Below are 23,950 nucleotides of genomic sequence, written 5' to 3'. Positions count from 1 at the left end.
AACTCTTTCAAGCATATCACTTAAAATATCCCCTAAAATAAAAAGGATTTAAAATAATCTCATGAATTTATGAATAATCTCACAAATTTAATTACCTACATACAAACTGTGGGAACAAGGTATACAATACAAAGCTTTTCAAATGCAATGTTCTTTTCCAACTCTGTGGGAAAAAAAAGTAACAGCAACAGAAAAATAGGCAAGGTCATATGATAGCACTAAACACACTGTAATAAACTCACATACCACAAACAATTCAACACATCCAGGCAGCAACAGAGAAGTAATTAACTTATGTAGGGACACATTTGTTTGCCTTTAAATTTACCTGTGAATTTACTAAAGGAGCTTTTGGTTTTTAGATGTGGTTGTTGTTTTGGGTGGATGGGGGTCTAATTATATTGCATAAATTATTGGCCTAAAAGAGAATCTTAGCCCTGAAAAATTAAGGGGAACTAAAATGCCTTAACAAAATCTGACAGTTGTATTTGCTTTAACATTAAAGTGACAAGGTCATTTTTAAATGTGTGTAATTTTTTTACAAGTTCAGAACAACCACAAATTATGGAGCTACAAAACCACTAGCTATTCAAAGGAAAGTTATAACATAAAATATTGGCTGACTGCCAGCACAAATGATTTTTTTTTCCCTCAAGCTTTTTAAGCTGCAATACACTTTAAAAAGTAACTATAATCACATTATTCAAATCAAGGAGTAATGTTATTAGATAGTAAAGGTAAGCAATCCTTAGCTTGTACAAACTTAAACACGCTGCTCCTCATGAATATACAAAGTTGTTGTCTTGGAAAAACAGATCTGAAAATTTTAACATTTTTATATTATCCTAATTTCATAAGCAATTAAGTGACTATCACAATAATATTTTAAGAAAGAGGATGGAAGAGGGAAAAAAGTATCTTTTGAAACACTAAAATACACTTCTACAAAGTCTAACAAAACGTTTACTCTATATACATATATATTCTTCCACCAAAGCATTTTTATCCTTTCCTAATAAGAATTCCTTTTTCATATATATATGCAAAACCATTACTCATATCTTTTTTATCTTAATCTTATTTTCTCAACTAGTTTTCAATAAGGCAAATAACCATAAGATTACTAGAAACTAGAAGCAGGGAAAATGGCAGCAAGTAAGAGCACCTGTTATGCAAGCATAAGGACCTGAGTTCAATCCCCAATACACAAACATAAAACTGGGCATAGCCACGTATGTCCATAATACTAAGGTTGAGCAGGGGCAGAGACAGAAGAGTAACGGGGGCTCACTAATCAGCCAGTCTAAACCAAAAATGGCAACTCCAGGTTTCTTTTTTTTTTTTTTTAATGTATTTTATTTATTCATTTGAGAGAGAGAGAGAGAATAGGCACACCAGGGCCCCCAGCCACTGCAAATAAACTCCAGATGCATGCACCACCTTGTGCATCTGGCTTCTGTGGGTCTTAGAGAATCAACAGGGATCCTTTGGCTTTGCAGGCAAACACCTTAGCCACTAAGCCATCTCTCCAGCCCAGCTCGAGGTTTAATGATAGGCTCCATCTCAAGAAAATGAAGCAGAAGTATGATAAAGATAACACCCAACATTCTCCTCTGACCTCTACACATGTACACACAGGGTGCACACACATCTGCACATATATGTTCTTATAACACATACACACAATTAAAAGAAATTCTAGGGTCTGGAGTGAAGGCTCAGCAGTTCAGGGACTTGCCTGCAAAGCCTAAGGACCCCAGTTCAATCCCTAGTACCCATGTATAAAGCCAAATGCACAAGGTGGCTCATGCATCTAGAGTTTGTTTGCAGTGGCTAGAGGCCCTGGAATGTACATTCATATATTCATTCTCTCTCCTCTCTCATACACACACACACACACACACACACACACACACATAAAATTATTTAAAAAAAGAAATTCTAGAAACTGTATAAATCTATGAAAAGAGGTAACAATAATAATAACTTAATTTTGCAAGTCTCTTCTAATTTTGTTAATTTATTTATTTGACAGAGAGGGAGGGAGGAAGAGAGAGAGAATGGGTGTTCCAAGGCCCCCAGCTGCTGCAAACAAATTCCAGATACATGCACCACCTTGTACATCTGGCTTACATGGGTCCTGGGAAATTAAACCGGGATTCTTTGGCTTTGCAAGGAAGTACCTTAGCTGCCAAGCCATCCCTCCATCCCCATTCTAAATTATTTTATAAATTCTCCAGTTCAACCTAACTACACTTTACTATAAATTAGAAAATGGCCTCTGCTCTCCTTGTAGGTCACACTTGTGACAAAAAACATTGCAATAGTCACCTTTTCCCAAGAATGTGTCTTATCCAACCAGCTACACTATCAACTAAAGAAAAGGAACAGTTTCATAATTTATACCTTTAGCAATATCTAAATACAATGACTTGTCTATACAAAACATTCAAACATTTAGTGGCCAATTCACTGCATTTCAAAATTAAGCTGCTCTAAATTTCAAGAAATAAGATGATTTCTCAGACAATGGCTTACATTATTAAGCAAACCATTCCACAGTAACATCTAGATTATCTATTTATTAAAAGCTGTAATTTGCAAATCCACATTTGTCTAAATGTGTACTTCTTCAAGTGGGGTCCTTAAAACCCTTTATTTCTTTTTTTTGTTTTGTTTTGTTGTTTTTTGAGGTAGGGTCTCATTCTAGCCCAGGCTCACCTGGACTTTACTATGTAGTCTCAAGGTAGCCTCAAACTCATGGTGATCCTCCTACCTCTGCCCCCAAGAGCTGGGATTAAAAGTGTGTGCCATCACACCCAGCCAAAACCTCTTTTTTTTTTTTTTTAAGGAGAGAGAGAGTGAGAATGGGCATATCAGGATCTCCAGCCACTGCAAACAAACTCCAGGTGCATGTGCCACCTTGTACATCTGGCTTACACAGGTCTTGGGCTTTGCAGGCAAGCACCTTAAATGCTAAGCCATCTCTCCAGGCCTAAACCCCTTTTTGAGGTTTACTAAGTCAATACTAATTTTCACAGTAATGCAAAGATATTACTTTTTTATTCTCATTTTTTCATAAATACAAAAGACTTTCCAAGGGCTGGAGAGACGGTTTAGCTGTTAAGGCACTTGCCTACAAATCCTAAGGGCCCAAGTTCAATTCCCTAAAACCCATATAAGCCAAATGTACTGGTTACGCATGCATGTGGAGTTCGTTTGCAGTGGCTAGAGGTCCTAGCATACCCATTCTCTCTTTCTCTCTCTCTAATAAATAAATAAAAATAAAAATTTCAAGGGGGGGCTAGAGGTTAGCAGTTAAGGCGTTTGTATGCAAAGCCAAAGGACCCAAGTTCAATTCCCCAGGACACACGTTAGCCAAATGCACAAGGGGGCGCATGCATCTAGAGTTTGTTTGCAGTGGCTGGAGGCCCTGTTGTACCCATATTCTCTCTCTCTCTCTTTCTCTCTATCAAATAAATAAAAATAAAATATTTTAAAAAAACTTCAAGGGGCTATGTAATGTGTAAATATGATTTATGATGAAATGTGTCACATTTGGAAGATCAATCTACTGCAGTAAGCCAACATTTTTAAAAATGATCAAAGCCTGTTGTAAAATTATATATGGATGCTGAGCCTATTGCCACAGACCTGTAAATCCTGGCTACGCAAGAAGTTAAGGCAGGAGGATCCCAATTTGTAGGGGTGCCTAGGCTAAAGAGTAGGTTCAAGTCTAGCTTGGCTAACTTACAACCTATCTCAAAACAAAAATCAAAAAAGAGAGCTGGGGCTGGAGAGATGGGTTAGTGGTTAAGGCATGTGCCGGCAAAGCCAGAGGACCCAGACTCGACACCCCAGGACGCATGTAAGCCCAGATGCACAGTTGGTGCAAGCTGGAGGCCCTGGCACACCCATTCTCTATCTGCCTTTTTCTTTCTCTCTCTCAAATAAATAAAAATAATTTTTGAAAAAGATTTACCATTTTTTTAAAAATGAAAGCAAACAAAAAATACCCTTTTCCAGCTACATATCTGTGTGAAGTCAAATTTTCTTCTTCATATACTTTGTAATGTATGCAGAAGTAGCTATCAGAACACAGCTATCTCCCATTAAGCTGCATACTAAGATTTGCAAAATTGTAAAGAACATTTTCTCATTCAATATTTTTAATCTTGGAAAATAATTATTTTTTCACTTAGACTACATCATTTATGGAATTGAGGAGAAGACTTAGAGCATGAGAACCTGAGTTCAGAGCCCCAGCACCTACATAAATGCCAGGCATGGTGGCATATACCTATAATTTCATCACTCAGGAAGCAAAGACAAACAAATCCCCCGGGGCAAGATGGCTAGCTATACTAGATGAATCAGTGAGCTTTGGATTCAGTGAGAAAACCTGTCTCAATAAATAAGGTAGAAAGTGACAGAGGAAAGTGCCTAATGTTAATCTCTGGACTCCAGAAGCATGCACACATATACAAACATGCATCACTTTACACCTACACACAAAAAAGTAATACTCATGTTATATACAATAGGTTGTCACTGGTATTTTATTTTATTTATTTAATATTTAATTCATTTGCAAGGCAGGGAGAAGGGACCCACCAGGGCCTCTTGCCACTGCAAATGAACTCTAGATGCATGCCTGCCACTTTCTGCATCTGGCTTTACATTTGTACTGATGAATCAAACCCACACTTACAGGTTTTGCAATCAAGTGTCCTTTTTCTATTTGTTGTTGTTGTTGTTGGTTTTTCAAGGTAGGGTTTTACTCTAGCTCAGGCTGACCTGGAATTCACTCAGTAGTCTCAGGGTAGCCTTGAACTCATGACCCCTGCCTTCCAAGTGCTGAGATTAAAGGCAGGCGCCACCATGCTCAGCCAGCAAGCAAGCATCTTTAACTGCTGAGACATTTTCCCAGCCCGTGAATGGTATTTTATAATTAGTAAAATCAATGGTCAAAGGTGTTTGCTTGTGAAGTTCGATGGCCCAGGTTCAATTTCCCAGTACCCATGTAAAGCCAGACACACAAAGTGGCACATGAGTCTAGATTTCACTGGCAGTGGCAGGAGTCCCTGGTTTGCCCATATGTACACACACTCTCTCTCTTTCTAATAAGGAAATAAATAAACTTTAAAAGTAAAATAATTTATCAGACATCATCTCTAAATAAATCACTAGATATAACACACATAAACAAAACATCTTTGGAATCCTCAATCATTTTCAAGAATGTAAAAAAGTCAGCTGGGGACTAGAGAAATGGCTTAGTGGTTAAAGTGCTTGCCTTGCCTGAGAAATATAAAGGATCCAGGTTTGATTCCCCAGGACCTACATAAGTGAGATGCTTAAGATGGCACGTGTCTGAAGTTCATTTGCACTAGCTAGAGGCTCTGGCATTCACATTCTCTCCCCACCCTAATAAATATTTTTAAAAGTAAATATAAATATAATGAATATAAATATATATAACAAACACACACACACATACACACACATATACATATATGTACACACACACATTTTTTAAGCCAGCTGGGTGTAATGGTGCAGGCCTTTAATCCCAGCACTTGGGAGGCAGAGGTAGGAGGATCACGGTGAGTTTGAGGCCAACCTGAGACTACATGGTGAATTCCAGTTCAGCCTGGGCTAGACTGAGACAATACTTCGGGGGTGGGGGAGGGAGAATGTAAAAAAAAGTCCTGAATTTAAAAAAAAAAAAGTTTGGGAACTTCTGACCTTACTAAATATATGTTGATTTTGGTATTTTCGATACCAAATTCTGTACTAAACTCTATTGTGAAATACAGAGATGTCAACACTGTACAACTTGGAGGAGTCAATAAACAATTGAAAAAGATTTTTACACTCATTTTTGCAGTAAGCAGTGCCCTGCAATAAACCAACTACTCAGATTTTCACTGAAGGACTTTCGCATAAAGCATCAACCATTCTCATTGATTCCCATTTCATAAAGAAAAATCACTTGCCATATGACCTGTCTTAAGTAATCAAGAAAAACAGTACAACAGACAGACAGCACTTACCGAGCTCAGAGCAAATCGCTGGCACGCTACTGTACTTATGCCTTAATTCTTACAACTCCACAAAGTAATAAGACAGAAAACTGACTCAGATTTACTTGCCAAAGGTCACACAGTTAACAAACGGTGGAATTAGGACTCAAAATTTGGCCTTCATGACCTCAAAGTCCATGGCTTTCTGTACTTTACCAGTTTACCTTTGTATTACTGGACTGGAAATCAGATATGTCACTTTTTTTTTTTTTTTTTTTTTTTTTTGAGGTAGGGTCTCACTCTAGCCCAGGCTGACCTAGAATTCACTATGGAGTCTCAGGGTGGCCTCAAACTCACAGCGATCCTCCTACCTCTGCCTCCCTAGTGCTGGGATTAAATGCATGTGCCACCACGCCCAGCTTTAGATATGTCATTTTCTATGTCCTTGAGCAAGCCACATTTCCTAGCCAGCTTTCTCATCTATAAGAGGGTTAGTGTAGCTATAGCTGATCTCCAAAGTCTTCCCTCTCAGCTAATGTTCTTAAATTATAATTCATCATAACCTAAACCCTATAGTTATGGAATAAAAGGTCTTTTGTATATTTTTCTGAACTGAATAAAAGAAATGATACAAATAATAGGGAAGTAATAAGTAAAATTAACAGGCTAGGGTATACCTTTTAATGCTTTAATATTAATAGTCATCATAAAATACACAATAAGCATTGAGTAGGCATTGTGTAAGCACTGAGTAGGCACAGTGTGCTCCTTCAATCCCAGACAACCAAACTTTTCTTCTTTAACATAAGCTTGGGCATCCTGCCAGCTTATCTCTAAGTGTGGTAAAGTACCTGCTGGCATGAAGGACTGGTCTAAGGGAGCAAATACCTATCCTTAGCTTATTTAGTATCATCTTTTGAGGTAAATTCACAGTTATCGGTATAGGCATAGAAACATTTGGCAAACATTTCTGAGAAAAGGAGAGCAAGCTGCAGTCAATAGTCGAACTACTACATGATACTTCAACACAACACAACAAAACAGAAGTGGGGAGGGGAAAAGGGAAGGTTACAGGACAATGTAAAAGTAAAGTTTTTCTAATATGTACTATGTTGATGTTTTTAAAACTACCAAATTTTGGGCTTCTAAATGTTCCAGCTATAATTTCAACACAATTTATTATGTGCTACATACTGGGTTGAGCCCTTTAGACACAGCACCTTAGATCATACTTAGCACAGTTCTAAGATATACTCATTTTGAAAAACCTGGTATGGTGGAGATGCCTGTAATCCCAGCACTCGCATATGGGAGGCAGAGAGAGGAGGATCACTGTGAGTTCAAGGCCAGCCTGAGACAACTACATAGTGAATTCCAGGTCAGCCTGGGCTAGAGCAAGATCCTACCTCAAAAAAAAAAAGTTCATTAGTTAGTTTGTGAATAAAAATTTATATTTTACCATTATTTTGAAAATAAAAACAACTGCTATAAGGTTCAGAAGACTACATTAAGCCTAAGACTTTAAAAGAACCTTATTCTGTTCTTGAATTTCCCTAGAATAGAAGCTGAATGCTCTGATAGCTTCTGATATTTTTTAAGTGTAGGTTGTTATAAAAAATGTTTTGATAATTAACACCTTAACTACCATTAATTATGTTAAAAGGCCTGCTCTCTCCCAGTGTGGCTCTAAGTCCACAGGGGCTTTAAAAAGGCAGTACAGCATGATCATGGAAACCTTTTAATTCAGCAGTGCCTTTGCCTTGAGAAATAAGTCTACAAGTTAGGAATTCTCATCCCTTGACTTCAAAAGGGTAAGACTAGGCCAGGGATGGTGGCACAAGCTATTTATCCCAGCATTTGGGAGGCAGAGGTAAGAGTATTTCTGTTGAGTTTAAGGCCAGCCTGAGACTACATATTGAAGTCCAGGTCAGCCTGGGCTACAGTGAGACCCTACCTCAAAAAAGCAAAAAAAAAAAAAAGGGGGGGGGGCTGGAGGGATGGATGGCTTAGTGGTTAAGGTGTTTGCCCTCAAAGCCAAAGGACTCTGGTTCTATTCCCCAGGACCCACATTAGCCAGATGCACAAGGGGGCGCATGCATCTGGAGTTCTTTGCAATGGCTGGAGGCCATTCTCTCCCCCCCTTCCTCTGGTAATAAATAAAAATAAAATATTTTTAAAAGCAAAAATAATTATTTAATTAAAGGGAGGAAACTAGTACTACTTAGGTATCTAAGAGAGTTCAATGACTGGAAAGATGACTTAGCAGTTAAGGCACTTGTCTGCAAAGCCAAAGGACCCAGGTTCGATTCCCCAGGACCCATGTAACCCAGATGCACAAAGTGGTGCATGCATCTGGATTCCATTTGCATACCCATTCTTTTTCTGCCTCTTTCTTTCAAATAAAAGTAAATAAAATTAAATTTTAAAAAGACAGAGTTCAAAGATAACATTTAAGTAGTATGGATGGAGCCAGTGAGGATATATAAATGTTTTCTTTACAACCTGGAGCAACTTAGTTAAAATTAGTGAAACAAAGCTGAGTCAGTTACAGCTCAAAAGAAAAATTCACTTGGCTTAGCAAAAGTCATACAAATAAATTGTCTACATTTGGACCTTATCAATAGATTCAGCAATTACATCTCACTCCTCTATGTGGCATGACACTAAGCTGTATCTAAATTAAGACCCCAAAGCCACAAATAACACATCTTTCCTTTTTAAGAATAAAAAAGGGGGGACTGGAGAAATGGCTTAGCGGTTAAGGTGCTTGCCTGCAAAGCATAACAACCCAGGTTTGGCACCCCAGCGTCCAAGTAAAGCCAGGTACACAAAGGGACGCATGCATCTGGAGTTCATTTGCAGTGGTTAGAGGCCATGGCATGCCCATTATCTGTCTTGCTTCTTTCATCTCTTTCTGCTTGCAAATAAATAAAAAAAATTTTTAAAAAAAGACCTATTTTCCATCTATCAAAAGAACCATTACCTGGATGTTACCCCACACCTGCAACCAGTTACAAAATAAAACAATCTGGTTCCCAATGTCACTTATCTTGGGTTCCATTCACCACATTCTGGCCTATTCAATCGACTGGACTTGAAACTCGCCAGTTGTAAAGCATAGTAGTTTGAATGGACATCCCCCCAATATATTCAGGATTTTATTAAAGTTGGTATTTACATCTGCAGCCACCTGGCTGGAGGAAGTGTCACAGTGGGTGGATGCTAGGGTCCAGCCCCAAGGTGTGGGGGTGGATTTGGAATTCCAGTCTAAAGAAATGCAAAGTGCTGGATGGAGTTCAGCCTGAAGTTCCCAAAGTGTGCTTGCTTACGTTTTGGTGGTGGCTTGTGGCTTTTTCTCTCTGCTTAGACCTGTGGAAGCATGAGAGCTTCTTCTGACATTATGGAACTTCCCCTGGCTCTGTAAGCTTCAATAAATATCCCTTCCTCCATAACTGTTTCTGATTTGGAAGATCCCAGTGACCTGAGGCTATTTACTACATAAAAGCTTGTCAGTCAACCATCAATCAACAGCCAATTAAAAGTTTCATCAGGGGCTGGAGAGATGGCTTAGCGATTAAGTGCTTGCCTGTGAAGCCTAAGGACCCCGGTTCAAGGCTCGGTTCCCCAGGTCCCACGTTAGCCAGATGCACAAGGGGGCGCACACGTCTGGTGTTCGTTTGCAGAGGATGGAAGCCCTGTCGCGTCCATTCTCTCTCTCTCCCTCTATCTGTCTTTCTCTCTGTGTCTGTCGCTCATAAATAAATAAATAAAATTTGTTTTAATTAAAAAAAAAGTTTCATCAGTTCCAAGGCATTCTTATTTTTCTACCTACTTTCACTAACCTTACTACTTTTCCCAAAAGATTATTACAGTATCTGTTTTAATCAATGTATGGGGTTAAGTCTCTCCACCTAAAGGTGTAAGATTCATAAAGACAGTACTGATAATACCCTTCACTGGAGCCACACAGCTCATCAAATAAAGTATGAGTGGGCTGAAAAGATGGCTGAAAGGTTAAGGCTTTTGTCTGCGAAGCCTAAGGACTCATGTTAAACTCTCCAGGTTCCACATAAGCCAGACACACAAATGATGCAAGGGCACAAGGGGGCACACACTTCTGGAGCTCAATTGCAGGATTGGAGGTCCTGGCATGCCAATTCTCTCTCTCTCTTGCTCTCTCACATTAAAAAAAAAAAAGAAAGTGTATTACCATGGGATATTTTTTATAATCATGGAAAATGTTAATAAAAATTGTGAAAAGAAAAAAAAGAAAAGAAATTTTAAAAATTAAAAAATAAAAACAAATTTAAAAAAGAAGCTAGTCTGTTGGGCTTACCTCAAAAAAGACTGGCTTAGCAGTTAAGGTGCTTGCCTGCAAAGCCTAAGGATCCATGTTCAATCTCCCTTCAGATCCCACGTAAGCCAGATGCACAAAGATTACGCAAGGTCATACATGTGCACTAGATGGCACAAGAGTTTGAGTGCACTGGCTGAGGCCCTGGCACGCCAATTCTTTCTCTCCCTCTCTCTCTCTCAAAAATTTAAAAAATAAAAAATAAATAAAGCATGAGGGCCTTATTCTTGCATTCAGAGCCTCTACCACAGGCTACATTACACTAAGTCCTTTCATACTCCCATATATTCAAATGAGCCATGGCTATTTCACATCCGCAAGTTTTATTTTGCTAATGTTATTCCTCCCGCCAAACTGGGATCCTTCTTTCCATTTTGTCCTCATCAAATCCTACATGTTTTCCACAGGTCAGCCTGGGCCTCAAAAATAGAGAAAAAAAAAATTTACTATTAACTCAGAGGATTTATTTGTTTGTGTTTTGTTGTAGGGTTTTTAGGAGCTTCTTTAGCAATGCTGAGGATTGAACCCAGGGCCTTGTGCATGCTAAGAAAGCACTCTACCAGTGAGCTAAAAATCCCACAAGTATATTGTGTCTAAGGCTTGCTATAAATATTCTAGCAAAAAAATAACAAAACAACTGTGTACGGAGTGATGGTGCATGCCTTTAATCCAGCACTCTAAAGACTGAGATAGGAGGATCTCTGTTATTGTTACTATGTAGCCTAGGGCTACATAGTGAGTTCTAGGTCAGCCTGGGCTACATTGAAGATCCCACTGACAGGAAAAGGGGGAAAAAAAAACTGCAATTGAAGGACCAAGAAATAAGGGCAGCAAGGCCAGGCATGGTAGTGTACACTTGGGAGGCAGAGATACAAAAATCAGTTCAAAGCCAGCCTGAACTACATAATAACCTGTTCTCAAAGGGGCAGAGAAATGCTGGAATTATTGACACTGGCTGAAAGTGATGTGAAAATTCACTGTTCTGTTTCCTTTTATAAACATTTCAGAACCTTCTGAATCAAATTTCCACAACCATTCAAAGTCTGCCTTTATACTCTACTCTATTCTCTTCAAAAAACAAACAAGTTAGCCAGGTGTAGTGGTGTGTGCCTTTAATCCCAGCACTCGGGAGGCAGAGGTAGAAGGATCATCAAGAGCTCCAGGCCACACTGAGAATTCTAGGTCAGCCTAGACTAAAGTGAGACCCTACCTTGGGGGGAAAAAACAATTAAGCTTTATATTTTACATATAGTTTTCTTATCTTCTTTACTCTCTACTGTAACTCCGTAAGATAGGGGGTTTGTTCCAATTTTTGACATCAGATCCACAATTAGGAAAAGGAGGATCAGACTTAAAAGCCATGTATTCTAATTTCAAAAACATTTTTCTTCTCACACCAACTGAAGCTGTACACATAATACTGTGGGCAAATCCAAAGATAGTCCAGCCAGTGGCAGCCCTTTTTCTCAGGTTTACTACTACCCCTATAACCCTGGGACCATGAAATTCCTAAAAGGGCTAAACATCATCCTAGGCAGACCTTGAATAGACCTGTACTCAATGACTTTCCTGATATAGGTATGTTTCAAATTTGCTCAACCAATTAGTCCTCCCTAAATTTAATTCAGGGACTAACGGGAATTTGACACACTACTTCTGAAAGGCTGATCTGCACATCTGCCTCTGTACTCTAGATTCATTTCCTTGTGCCTCCATTTCTCCAAATGCACTGTTTTCTGCTGTCCCTCTACCTTATTCAGGTAACTACCACAGGGATCAAAGTGTGTGAACTATAAGCTCCAGAATTAAAGAATACCACTAAACATATCATGGACCAATTTCAAAAGCTGATTTTGTAAAATTTCATGTTCACCACAAAGCTGGCAAATAAAATATCACATCTAGCTGGGCTGGTAGCACACGCCTTTAATCTCAGCAGTCAGGAGGCCAAGGTAGAAGGATCACAGTGAGTTCGAGGGCAGCCTGAGACTACGTAGTGAATTCCAGATCAGCCAAGGCTAGAGAAAGACCCTACCTCAGGGAAAAAAAAAAAAAAAAATACACCTTTCCGTCCAATTCACTAGCTTTGCTAACTAAAACTGAATTATTCACAGTTATCTAATTCAATAACTACCCAGTATCCAAAACTTCAGTAGTTTAACAAAGCTACACAAAAGCCAATGTTTGATGAGTTCCAGAATTACTTTCAACTACATCTTAAGAATGAACTGCCTTGGCCAAGCATGATGATACACACCTTTAATCCCAGAACTCAAAAGGCAGAGATAGGAAGATCGATGTGAGTTCGAGGCCAGCCTGGGCAGCCTGTGCTAGAGTGAGACCCTACCTTGAAAAAAAAAGAACTGCCTTGGAGACTGGAGATGGCTCAGCAGTTAAGGCACTTGCCTACAAAGCCTAAGGACCCAGGTTTGATTTCCCAGTGCCCATATAAATAAAACCAGATATACAAAGTAGCACACATCTTAAGTCTGTTTGCAGTAGCAGGAGACCCTGGTGTGCCCAATTCCCTATCTACCTACCTATCTTTGCTTGGAAATAAATATTTTTTTTAAGAAAAAGAAAAGAAAAATGAGGGGCTGGAGAGATGGCTTAGCAGTTAAACCACCACTTTCCCAACACCCACGTAAGCCAGATGCACATGGTGGTATATGGGCTTGGAGTTCACTTGCAGTGGTTAGAGGCTCCAATGCACCCTCTCTTTATCAACGCCCCCCCCCCATTGGCCTCTTTCTCTCTCTCTCAAATAAATAAAAATAAAAAGAATGATCCAGGTGTAGTAGTACACACTTTTAATCGCAGCCCTCAGGAAGCAGAGGTAGGAAGATCAGTGAGAGTTCAAGGCCAGCCTGAGACTACATAGTGAATTCCAGGTCAGCATGGGCTAGAGCAAGACCCTACTTCAAAAAAAAGAATGAAATGTCTTTAACTTGGCATGGTGGCACATGCCTGTCTGTAATGTAATGGCATCTACTTGGAAAGGTGAAACAGAAAGATTGGATAACAAGCTTGAGGCCAGTCTAGATTATATAGCAAAAAAAAAATTATACACACACACCAAGTATGATAGCTCATACTTGCGATCCCAACATTTGGAATGTTCAGTCAGAAGGTACTGCCACAATTTCACTATGCAGACAGTTCCAGGACAACCAGGGCTACAATAATACCTTGCCCCCCCCCCACCCACACACACAGAATGGATTGCCTCCAGCTTTCAGAAACAAACTACTTATTAAGATTTCAACCGTAAGGTTACAAAGCGCAAGGTTGCAATCCCAGCATTCAGGAGGCAAAGGTAGGAGGATCGCTGTGGGTTCGAGATCAGCCTGAGACCTAAAAGTACATAGTGAATTCCAGGTCAGCTTGGGCTAAGACAAGACCCTACCTTGGTGGGGGGGGGGGAGATTACAATGTAGCTGTTTTAAAATGTACTGTGGTTTTTAGTGAGGCTGACTAAATATAACCAAAGTCACAAACTTTATTTTCACCTTTAGGGTCAATGAACCTAGGGAAGAATTTACAGTTTACTAAAAATAATTATTCAGTGCTAAGAAATCTTAAATATGACATAAAATGGGCCTTAGAGCCTAAATGCCAATGTATGCTTCCTGAATTAAGCTGACAAAACAGACTTAGTAATGGCATTCTAAAACAGGCATCTCCATATCCATCCAGATAGACTCCTTTAGGACAAGTGCTAGTTAACATTTGTCAACAGTACTAACTTGGTTATATGAAATTCATATACAGATATACAGGATGTTGAGCTACCCATCAAGCACCTGGAAATTCATATTGCAAACAGGATATTCTGCAAGTGAAGTAAAATAAACTACTTTTTTTTTTTTGGCTTTTCTAGCTCAGACTGACCTGGAATTCACTATGTCACCTCAGGGTGGCCTCAAATTCACAGCAATCCACCTACCTCTGTCTCCCAAGTGCTGGGATTAAAGGTGTGCACCACCATGCCCAGCCCAAAAGCTACATGTTACCCATAACCCAGAAAAACCTCAGAATTTATTATACAATGTGCTGCAGAATTCTTATTTTTAAAATGGAAATGAACCACAAACTCATACAATGTAATACTGTAATTTTATTATTGACATAATCAACTGTACCCTTTCAAGTTGTGCCAAAGTTAACTAAAGCAAGCAGATGTTTTGCATAGTGCTATTTAAGAGAGTTTGAAATAACTAAAATTTATAACTGCTTTTTACTCAGCCTCAGACATATATATGTGAAAAGTCTTTTATAAGATAGGGACTATAGGACAAGAAATAATTCAAATTAAGCATGAAAGTGACAAATCAGGTCACCTGATCAACTCACTATTCAGAGCAACTAAAAGCTAAATTAAAGATTAACAGACTTCAGACTCAAACCATTTAATTATCTATATCACCATTAATCTTGCCTCATTATTTTCTTTCTTTTAACTGACATAAATCAAATTAAATTGTAAGAGTGTAATATGAAACCTGTCAGAAAGTTTTTCTGCAAGTAAATAAATTCTGAAAACAAACTACCTTTCAAAAAAATGAGATAGCCACATGTGGTAGCACATGCCTTTAATCCCAGCATTTGGGAGGCTGAGGTAGGAGGGTTGCTGTAAATTCGAGGCCAGCCTGAGACTACATAGTGAATTCCAGGTCAGCCTAGATTAGAGTGACACCCTACCTCAAAAAACCAAAAACATAAAAATAAAGGGTTGGAGAGATCACTTAGTGGTTGAGGTGCTTGCCTATGAAGCCTAAGAACCAAGGTTTCACTCCTCAGTATCCACATAAGCCAGATGCACAAGGTAGTGCATACATCTGGAGACTGTCTGCGCCCTTATGCACACATAGTCTCATTCATTCATATTCTCCCTCTCTCTCTCTGTCAAATAAATAAAAGATTTTAAAAGGAAATATTCAAAATAAAAAAAACAGAAGCAGTAAGATAAGTAATGTTTTCCAAACATATAAGACAATAGTACACTACTGAGTACATCAGCTAGCAGAGTAAATCCACTATCAAAGACAGGTGCTTTCACACTCAAAACAAATTAATGTCTAATCAATTTACAATTTAATTTTTTTTTTTTTTTTTTTGCTTTCTAAGGTAGGATGTCACTCTAGCCCAGGTTGACCTGGAATTCACTATGTAGTGTCATACTGGCCTTGAACACAGTAATCCTTCTACCTCTCTACCTCTTTAAAGGAGTGCACCAGCACGCCTAGCACGACAAGTTAAAATTTTGCAATATGGGGTAAGTAGCATCTGGAAGGTCCTTATAACTAGTAAGCCAAACACATCATTGAAAAGTTATTTAAGGACTGGAGAGGTGGCTCAACAGCTAAGGTGTGTGCCTGCAAAGCCTAACAACCTGGGTTTGATTCCACAGTACCCATGTAAAGATAGATACACAAAGTGGCACATGCATCTGGAGTTGGTTTGCAGCAGCTGGAGGTCCTAGCATACTCATTTTCTCTCTCTCTCTTCTATCCCTCTTGGCTTGCAAATAAATAAATAAGGTGATTTAGCAGTTAAGGCCTTTTGCCTGCAAAGCCAAAGGACCTAGGTTTAATTCCCCAGGACCCACATAAACCAGATGCACAAGGTGGCACATGCATTTGAAGTTTGTTTACAATGGCTGAAGGTCCTGGCACACCCATTCTCTCCTTCTCCCTTCCTTCCTCCCTCCATATCTCCCTCCTTTCCTCTCTCCCTCCCCCTCCTGCTCTGCCTCTTTCTCTCTCTCAAATAAATATTTCTTAAAAAAAAATTTTTAAGAAAAGGAATTTAAAAATCATCTCCCTTCATAGCCTGGAGAGATGGTTTAGTGGTTAAGGTGCTTGCCTGCAAACCCAAAGGACCCAGGTTCGTTCCCCAGGACCCATGTAAGCCAGGTGCACAAGGTGGACATGTGTCTGGAGTTTGTTAACAGCTGCTGAAGGCCATGGTGCACCCATTCTAATTCTTTCTTTATCTCTGTCTCTTTCTGTCTCTCTCTCTCAAATAAATAAAATTAAGCTGGGCATGGTAGTACACACATTTAATCCCAACATTCGGGAGGCAGAGAAAGGAGGATCGCCATGAGTTCAAGGCCACACTGAGACTACACAGTGAATTCCAGGTCAGCCTGAGCTAGAGTGAGACAGTACCTCAAAAACAAACAAAAATAAATAAATAAATAAATAAATATAATAATTTTTTTTTTTGGTTTTTCGAGGTAGGGTCTCACTCTGGTCCAGGCTGACCTGGAATTAACTCTGTAGTCTCAGGGTGGCCTTGAACTCACAGCGATCCTCCTACCTCTGCCTCCTGAGTGCTGGGATTAAAGGCGTGCGCCACCACGCCTGGCTTAAGTAATTTTTTTAAATCATCCCCCTTCAGAGTACACACAGGCTGGGGAGTTAGCTCAGCAGTTAAAAGTACTTGCTTGCAAAGCCTGAAGCCTCAAGATTTAATGCGCAAGCAACCCACATAAAGCCACACACAAAAAAGTGGTGCAACAGAGACACTGCCTCTCCACCATAACTGAAGGCCACCCACACAATGCAACACCCACAAACCGTGGGGGGGGGGGGACGACAGGGAAAAGGCTAACAATGGTACCATCATGGCTGCATACACACCATATATGTAACTAATAAAAGAATTCTACATTAATTCTAAGAAATAAATCTGATATCAAACAAATCATATGTACCAAGACTGGGTCTCACCACATAATGACTTTTTTCTCCAGTCTGTCTGGTATCTCTGCTGGCTTGTAAACATCCAAGCTTTTTAGTTAGGGTAACAATATTACCACTTCAGCATTCTCCACATGTACTCAGAATTTACTTTTTGAAAGTTTTTCACTTAGGATTTGCTTGACATTGAGTTCATGACTTATATTTTATAATTTCTCACTTCCTTCTACTAAAACTTGGATAATTACAGAATACATATCATTGTACTTCTGTGAAAATATGTAATGTATGTACAGAAATAGAAGATTGCTTGATATCAATTATGGACTTGATAAATGACAGCTGTGTGCCTTGGATAGCTGTACCCCTTTTTTTCTGAATTTTGTCTTTTTAAAATAATTTAGAATGGTACTGAATACTATACACAATTCTGTTAATTTAATTGTTTTTATTTCTATATAAATAACACTGCTGGGTAGACTCCTCTCCTATGAATACAGAGACTGTACAATAAAATTAGTTATACATTTTCATTTTAAAAAAAAGGGGTGCAAGTGCTTGGCATGTGTTTGCAGCAGAAAAGAGGCCCTGGTGCACCCATATACATATGAGCATACACACAGTTTGAAAATGATATATATATGTTTGTTTGTTTGTTCTTGTTTTTTGTTTTGTTTTATTTTTCAAGGCAGGGTCTCACTCTAGCTTAGGCTGACCTGGAATTCATTGTGTAGTCTCAGGGTGGCCTTGAACTCTTGAACTCTCAGTGATCCTCCTACCTCTGCCTCCCGAGTGCTGGGATTAAAGGTGTGCGCTACCATACCTGGCTATTTTAATATTTTTATTTATTTATTTGCAAGCAAAGAGAGAGAAGAGATGCAGCCAGCCAGAGAGACAGACAGAATGGGTGCACCAGGGCTTCCAGCCACTTCAAATGAACTCAAAAAACATGTGCCACTTTGGTCATCTGGTTTTAAGTGGGTAATGGGAAATGAAACCCAGGTCATTGGGCTTTACAGGCAAGCACTTAACTTCTGAGCCATCTCTCCAGCCCTAATCTTATTTAAAACACACACAGACATATAGCCGGGCAGAGGTAGGAGGACTGCCGTGAGTTTGAGGCTACCTACCCTAAGACTACATAGTGAAGTCCAGGTCAGCATGAGCTAGTGAAACCCTACCTCGAAAAACCAAACACACACAGACACACAGACACACACACACACACACAGCCTGTCAGTGGACTTGCAGATCTCCAATGATAATTACTTGATGATAACTAAAACTATATAAAGAAAAAAGTATTCAATAAATCAGAATAAAGAAGCTTAGTGCCAACAGCACAAGCAATAGCTGTTTTTCTGTTTGTCATTAATTAATCAACTTTCTACAAAGTTCACATGAAAATACATGAAATCTATCACTCCTGACTTAAGAATTAAATTCTAGCTGGGCATGGTGGCTCATGCCTTTAATCCCAGCACTCAGGAAGCTGAGGGAGGAGGATGGATCACTGTTGAGTTTGAGGCCAGCCTCAGATTAAGTCCAGGTCAGCCTGGGCTACAATGAGACCCTAGCCTGAAATAAAATAAAATAAAATGAATTGAATTCACAGGGCTAGAAAAGTAGTGTTTCTGGACCACATTATAAAACAATCTTGGGCTTATGCTGGAACTCAGAATGTCTGGGCTAAAGACTTTAAATCAGCACACACACTCATCCGCAGAACTAAGCCAGAAAAGACAAGCATACAGCATGCATACAATGAACATGCATGAACTGCAGATATGTATGATATTCACAAAGTTGCATCTCCAACCAAGTTCTTAACCAAAAACCCTTCCATCTAATGGCAAATTCTGAAGTACTAATTCATATATTACCAATCTAAAAAGCAGAGGTGGAGGAAAGGAACTAAAGAAATAACATCTACATATTTATGCAGTTTTGAACTTCCCAAAGTACTTAAAACTCATATTAAAAACCCTTGGGTAATAAAGAGTTGGGCTTCTAGAGGAGAAAAAACAAATCACAAAAGTATTAAGTGTTGGGCTGGAGAGATGGCTTAGCGTTTAAGTGCTTGCCTTTGAAGCCGAAGAGCCCCGGTTCGAGGTTCAATTCAAGGACCCACATTAGCCAGATGCACAAGGGGGTACACGCGTCTGGAGTTCATCTGCAGTGGCTAGAGGCCCTGGCGCACACATTCTCTCTCTCTCTCTCTTTATCTGCCTCTTTTTCTGTCATTCTCAAATAGTAAAAAAAAAAATTAAAAGTATTAAGTGTTATATCCAGCAAGTCACTAGTGAAGATAAAACCAGAACTCAATTATTTAGCTTACAAAGTCTAAAACATCTACCCTCCTTGGCTCATAAACTTGGGATAGTATTCTTAAATACCTAGAAAATGCTGCAAGCTATAAAAGTTTACACAACAATCCATATAATCAGAGCACTATTCCAGAACTGAGTATCTTGAGCAAGAAAATACTTACCCAAAAGAATAAAATGAAGTAACACAATGGACTTGAAAATTATGCTCGGGAAGAAGCAATGGCCCTATTAGAGAGTTTTCAAAGGTCACTCATCATCTTATATCCCACTGCTCTAAGTCTATGCCGGGGAGCTGAGGGAAGCAGATTATGTTCCCTATAACTATATTCAACATTTGCACCCACTCTCCAGGAGTTATCAATCAAAACCATATTGATAATCATTTCCCTCCAAAAATAAAACCTTGTAGCAATGCCTTCTGAACAGTGTATTGCTGCCTACAGTACACTTCAAATCCGGATTCTAGAAATCGAATTTTTTAAAACAGTTCTGTTTACAGATTCATATTACCTCAAACATGGTGCTCTGTTCAGCCCTCATTATTTTTAGACAAGATTGTCACTATGCTCATTCAAACTTATTATTTGAACATACAATGGCTACACTGATACTTCCTAATCACCTAAGTACATTTCCAAAGCAAACCTTTTATTTGAAATCATACTAGGTACCACACTGCATACTACATGAAGTCCACAAAGCAATACTGAAGTTAGTTCTGTTAATGTGATGAAATTTACTTTTTAGTAAGATCTGACAAGACTGAAATTTTAACTGTCAAAAGAAAACCAAGATTCTAGGAAACCTTGCTTACTAAAAGCAGCCTCAGTTTGTTTAATCCTTTCAAGTCTAAATCTAATACAAGCCACAAAACAGTGAATGAGACAAGCAATGAAATGTTTGTACTCAAAACTCCTAAATTAGTTTCTATGTGTCTGGCAATCTGATGGCCATATGTACAATCAACCCCAAAAGTGTCTTTCCTCTATGAAACTAAACATCACACACTTAACATCAAAGTAAATCAAGTATCAGAGAATTCAAAAGCCTCCAGCTACTTGAACTGCTTGGGAGAAAAAGCTGACAACCCAATGTCAGTTAGACACACTTTAAAAGAGAGCTAGACTCCAAAGGCTCTTTTTTGGGAGCTGAGTGTACATTACTTCTGTTGGCCTGTAGCACAGTAGTCGAGTATTACATCATTCAATGCCTGAATACTGCTCCATTACCCAGAAAGCACCAGGGTATGAGACACTGCACCAAGGTATCTTTCTCCCTATGTTACAGCTCTTGACTACTATGGGCCTGGGCCCTGCCTTCTTACAGATTCACAAAGACACCTGCCATGCATGCACCTGCTGGAGTACCATTTCCATTCACTTTTGCTGCAATCCTCCTGACCCTGTATGGCCATCTATCCGTTCACACCTCCCAACTCAAAAGTAGGCACTCAGTTCTCTTTCCCCATTCACTGGTTTCAGGACTAAAAATCAGGTTTCATCATCCTTCTGATCCTAGAAGCATAAACTTGTAGATACAGCACACAGTTTAATGCCCTCCATCTTCCACTAACGTTCTAAGATCCACATCCTCTGCTCCCCCTCCAATTTCCAGTTCCTCTAAGTCTAGAGTTAAGCCTCTTTAGTTCCCCCACACACCACCACCATCATCATCTGCGCAGTCCCTCCTTATACTTTCAGTAACCTAATAATTTTGGACCCTTTAACATCTCAAGACTCTAAATGCTCCAATCACCCCCCACACACACACACACACATTTCCACACCTTCAGTCTCCCATACTCTTAAGCAACCTACCTCTGAATTCTCTCCAACCTTTAAATAATCATCTCTTGCCCTAAACCTAGGCAACTACTTCCTCCACTGCACCAACCCCATACAGCTGTCTCTGGATAGTCATAGGCACAACCCTGCATATCCTTTACCCCAGTATAGGTACGATACATTCTTTTGTATCCTCCACCCTAAACATTCCATCTTCCCAGACACTGCCTTCCCACTGTTCTCTGCTACTCCCTTCTGTATATACAATGCTTCCCTCCCGCCACAAATGGTAGTCCAGACCTATATTTCTTCCTTCCCAACTTATCCCTCCTTCTACTGATATCTCTTCACAAACACACACCCTCCATGTTCTTCTCCCTTTCCCCAACTTTTCTCATCATTTCCCATCCAAGGAACATTTCCCTCCTTCTGTCCCTACACCTCACCTGCCACTCCAAGGACATTCCCCTCACCTTTTCTCCAGCCCAACTCTCCAACCTGCTCCATCCACCTGTCCCTGCCAGGGTGCCCCCAACCTCTTTTCCTGCTGCTCCCCACTACACCCACATTGCTCACACCGACACCCTCCATTTCACTCACCTTTACTGTCCATTCACTTCTGCACACACCTTCTGCCTAAACACCTGACTCTCCATCCAAATCACAAGACCTTCCTCTTGTCCCCGTTTGTCTCCCAAACCCCTCAAACTCAGTTCCTGCGCCAATCGCCCTCCGCTTTCCACCCCAGACTCCTTTCCCCTGACACAGGACAAACACCTATCTGCCTTTCTCTTCTAGCTTGTAAACCCCCTCCTGTGTTCCTTCCACCCCTCACGGGTCTCTCTCCGAGCCCTAGGCCTGCCTACACACACACACACACACACACACTCTCTCTCTCTCTCTCTCTCTCTCTCTCTCTCACACACACACACACACACACACTCTCCTACCTCCTGCTTAAACACCTTCCATATCCCTCACCACCACACGGGAGACGGCCCCCCAAAACACCCTCCTTTCCCTCTAGGTGCTCAACCGACCCTCCACACTTCCCCCCAACTAACCCCTCCTTCCCCAGTTCCCCTTTACAGGTCAGGTGGCCTTCCCCACGGTCTACCCCATTCCCTGCCCCTCCTCACACACAACGCTAACCTCCGGGACATCAGCTCCGTCCACTTCTGCCTCGAGCTCCCCATCTTTTCCCTCCTTCCACCATCTCCTTTGCCCCTGCCCTCCCCAACCCCCCCCGCACACCCTCCTGGACCCCTACACACACGCTATGCACCCCCACCTGCCCGAATGCCCTCCATTCCTCCGAGGGCACTCGACCTAGCTCCCCCAGAGTCCCTCAGAGGTCCCCCAGACCTGTTCCTCAGGGCTGGAGGGCTTCCCCCGCCCGACACACACACACACACACACACACACACCATTCTCCCGAAATGTGCCCGTCCCCGGAGCCTCTCTCCCCGAGCTTCTGCCCCCCACGTCCTCCAACACCTGCCCGCAGCCCCTGGTCCTCCCGCCTCCCCGGAGCTCCCGTCCCCCACGCTGCCCACGCCCTCCCGGGGATCAGGGCCCGGACCCCGTTCCCCCCAAGGTGAGGACGACGGCCCGCTGCCCTGGCCAGAGCCTGCCCGGGGCACCGCGACGGCGACGGCCACAATGCCCCAGTGGCGGGGCCCGGATGGCGCCCGGCTCTCCGCCACGGCCGCCGCTGCTAAGGACGCACAACAAACAATGCGGGGCCCGGGCCGGCTCCTCCAACCGCCGCCTTAACCGCCGCCTCAACCGCCGCCCGACCTGGACGGCCCGCCGCGCAGGCTTCGGCCTCGCCGCAGCCTACCCGCACCGCCGCGCTCTGCCCGCGCCTGCTCCTCGCTCCCGCTCCGCCGCCGCCGCCACCTCGTCCGCCCGCGTCTCTGGCTCCTCAGCCCAGCGGCGGCGGCTGCGGCGGCTGCTGGCCCTGGTGGCGCTCGCGACTCCTCTCTTCGCTTCGGCAGCGGCGGCGGCGGCGGCGGCGGCGGCGGCGGCGGCAGGCACGTGACACCGCCGAGCACGCCCATTGGCGGGGCCCGGGGGGGCGGGCCCCCGCGGCTGCTGGGGAAACGGAAAGCCCGCCCCTCGCTCGCCGCGCACCACCACCACCCCCCGTTCCACGCGCGCTCTGCCGCACCTGAGAGCTTCGGCCAGCGCCCGCCGCGCGGCCGCCTGCGCCAACTGCGCACCTGGGAGCGCGCAAGCAGCTCACGCCCGCCGCGGCCCCATGCACCTGCGAGCCGACGCTTACGTAAACGGCGTCCCCGCCTACCTCCCGGCGCCCGCCCGCTGCAGCACCTGAGCCCCGCTGCGCTGGCGGCGTAACCGCTGGGGAATGGAGACAAACCGTGCTGGAAAGGCGACCAAAGGCACGGAAACTTCGTAACTTCCGAAGCTGGAAGAGGCTCCCAACCGCCGCAGCAAGCTCACCTCCCCAGACCCCGCGCCCTTAGTGCGGGATGCTTCCCAACCCCAGCCGCTACGCAAACAGAGTAGGCGCCGCAATGCCTCCCGGGGTGGAGGAGGGGCAGGACAACGCTTTGGCTGGTTGAAAGGTTCCGATCGCCAGCCTCGGCTCCTCTGCCGCTTGCCAGCTGTGTGACCTTGACCAAGTTGCCGAACCACTCTGAGCCTCAGTGCACTTGGGAGAAACTGGGATAATAATTCCTCTTTAAGAACTGTTAGGGAAAAGGCATAAAACAATAGATGAAAATTT

At 41.9% G+C, this 23,950-nt stretch overlaps 1 protein-coding gene across 1 annotated transcript in view; it reads right to left on the bottom strand.

Moving 5' to 3' along the window:
* LOC101612486 (spermatid perinuclear RNA binding protein) overlaps positions 1–23,088 on the bottom strand; it is a 190,558-nt gene extending 167,470 nt beyond the window's left edge. The window contains exon 1 of the mRNA XM_045154758.1: positions 23,042–23,088. The gene's annotated coding sequence lies outside the window, so the exon portion shown is untranslated. The remainder of the gene's footprint in view (positions 1–23,041) is intronic.
* Between the last annotated feature and the right edge of the window lie 862 nt (positions 23,089–23,950).

The sequence above is a fragment of the Jaculus jaculus genome, chromosome 1 (genome assembly GCF_020740685.1).
Source record: "Jaculus jaculus isolate mJacJac1 chromosome 1, mJacJac1.mat.Y.cur, whole genome shotgun sequence".
NCBI lineage: Eukaryota > Metazoa > Chordata > Mammalia > Rodentia > Dipodidae > Jaculus > Jaculus jaculus.
This window is presented reverse-complemented; position numbering and strand designations above follow the sequence as displayed.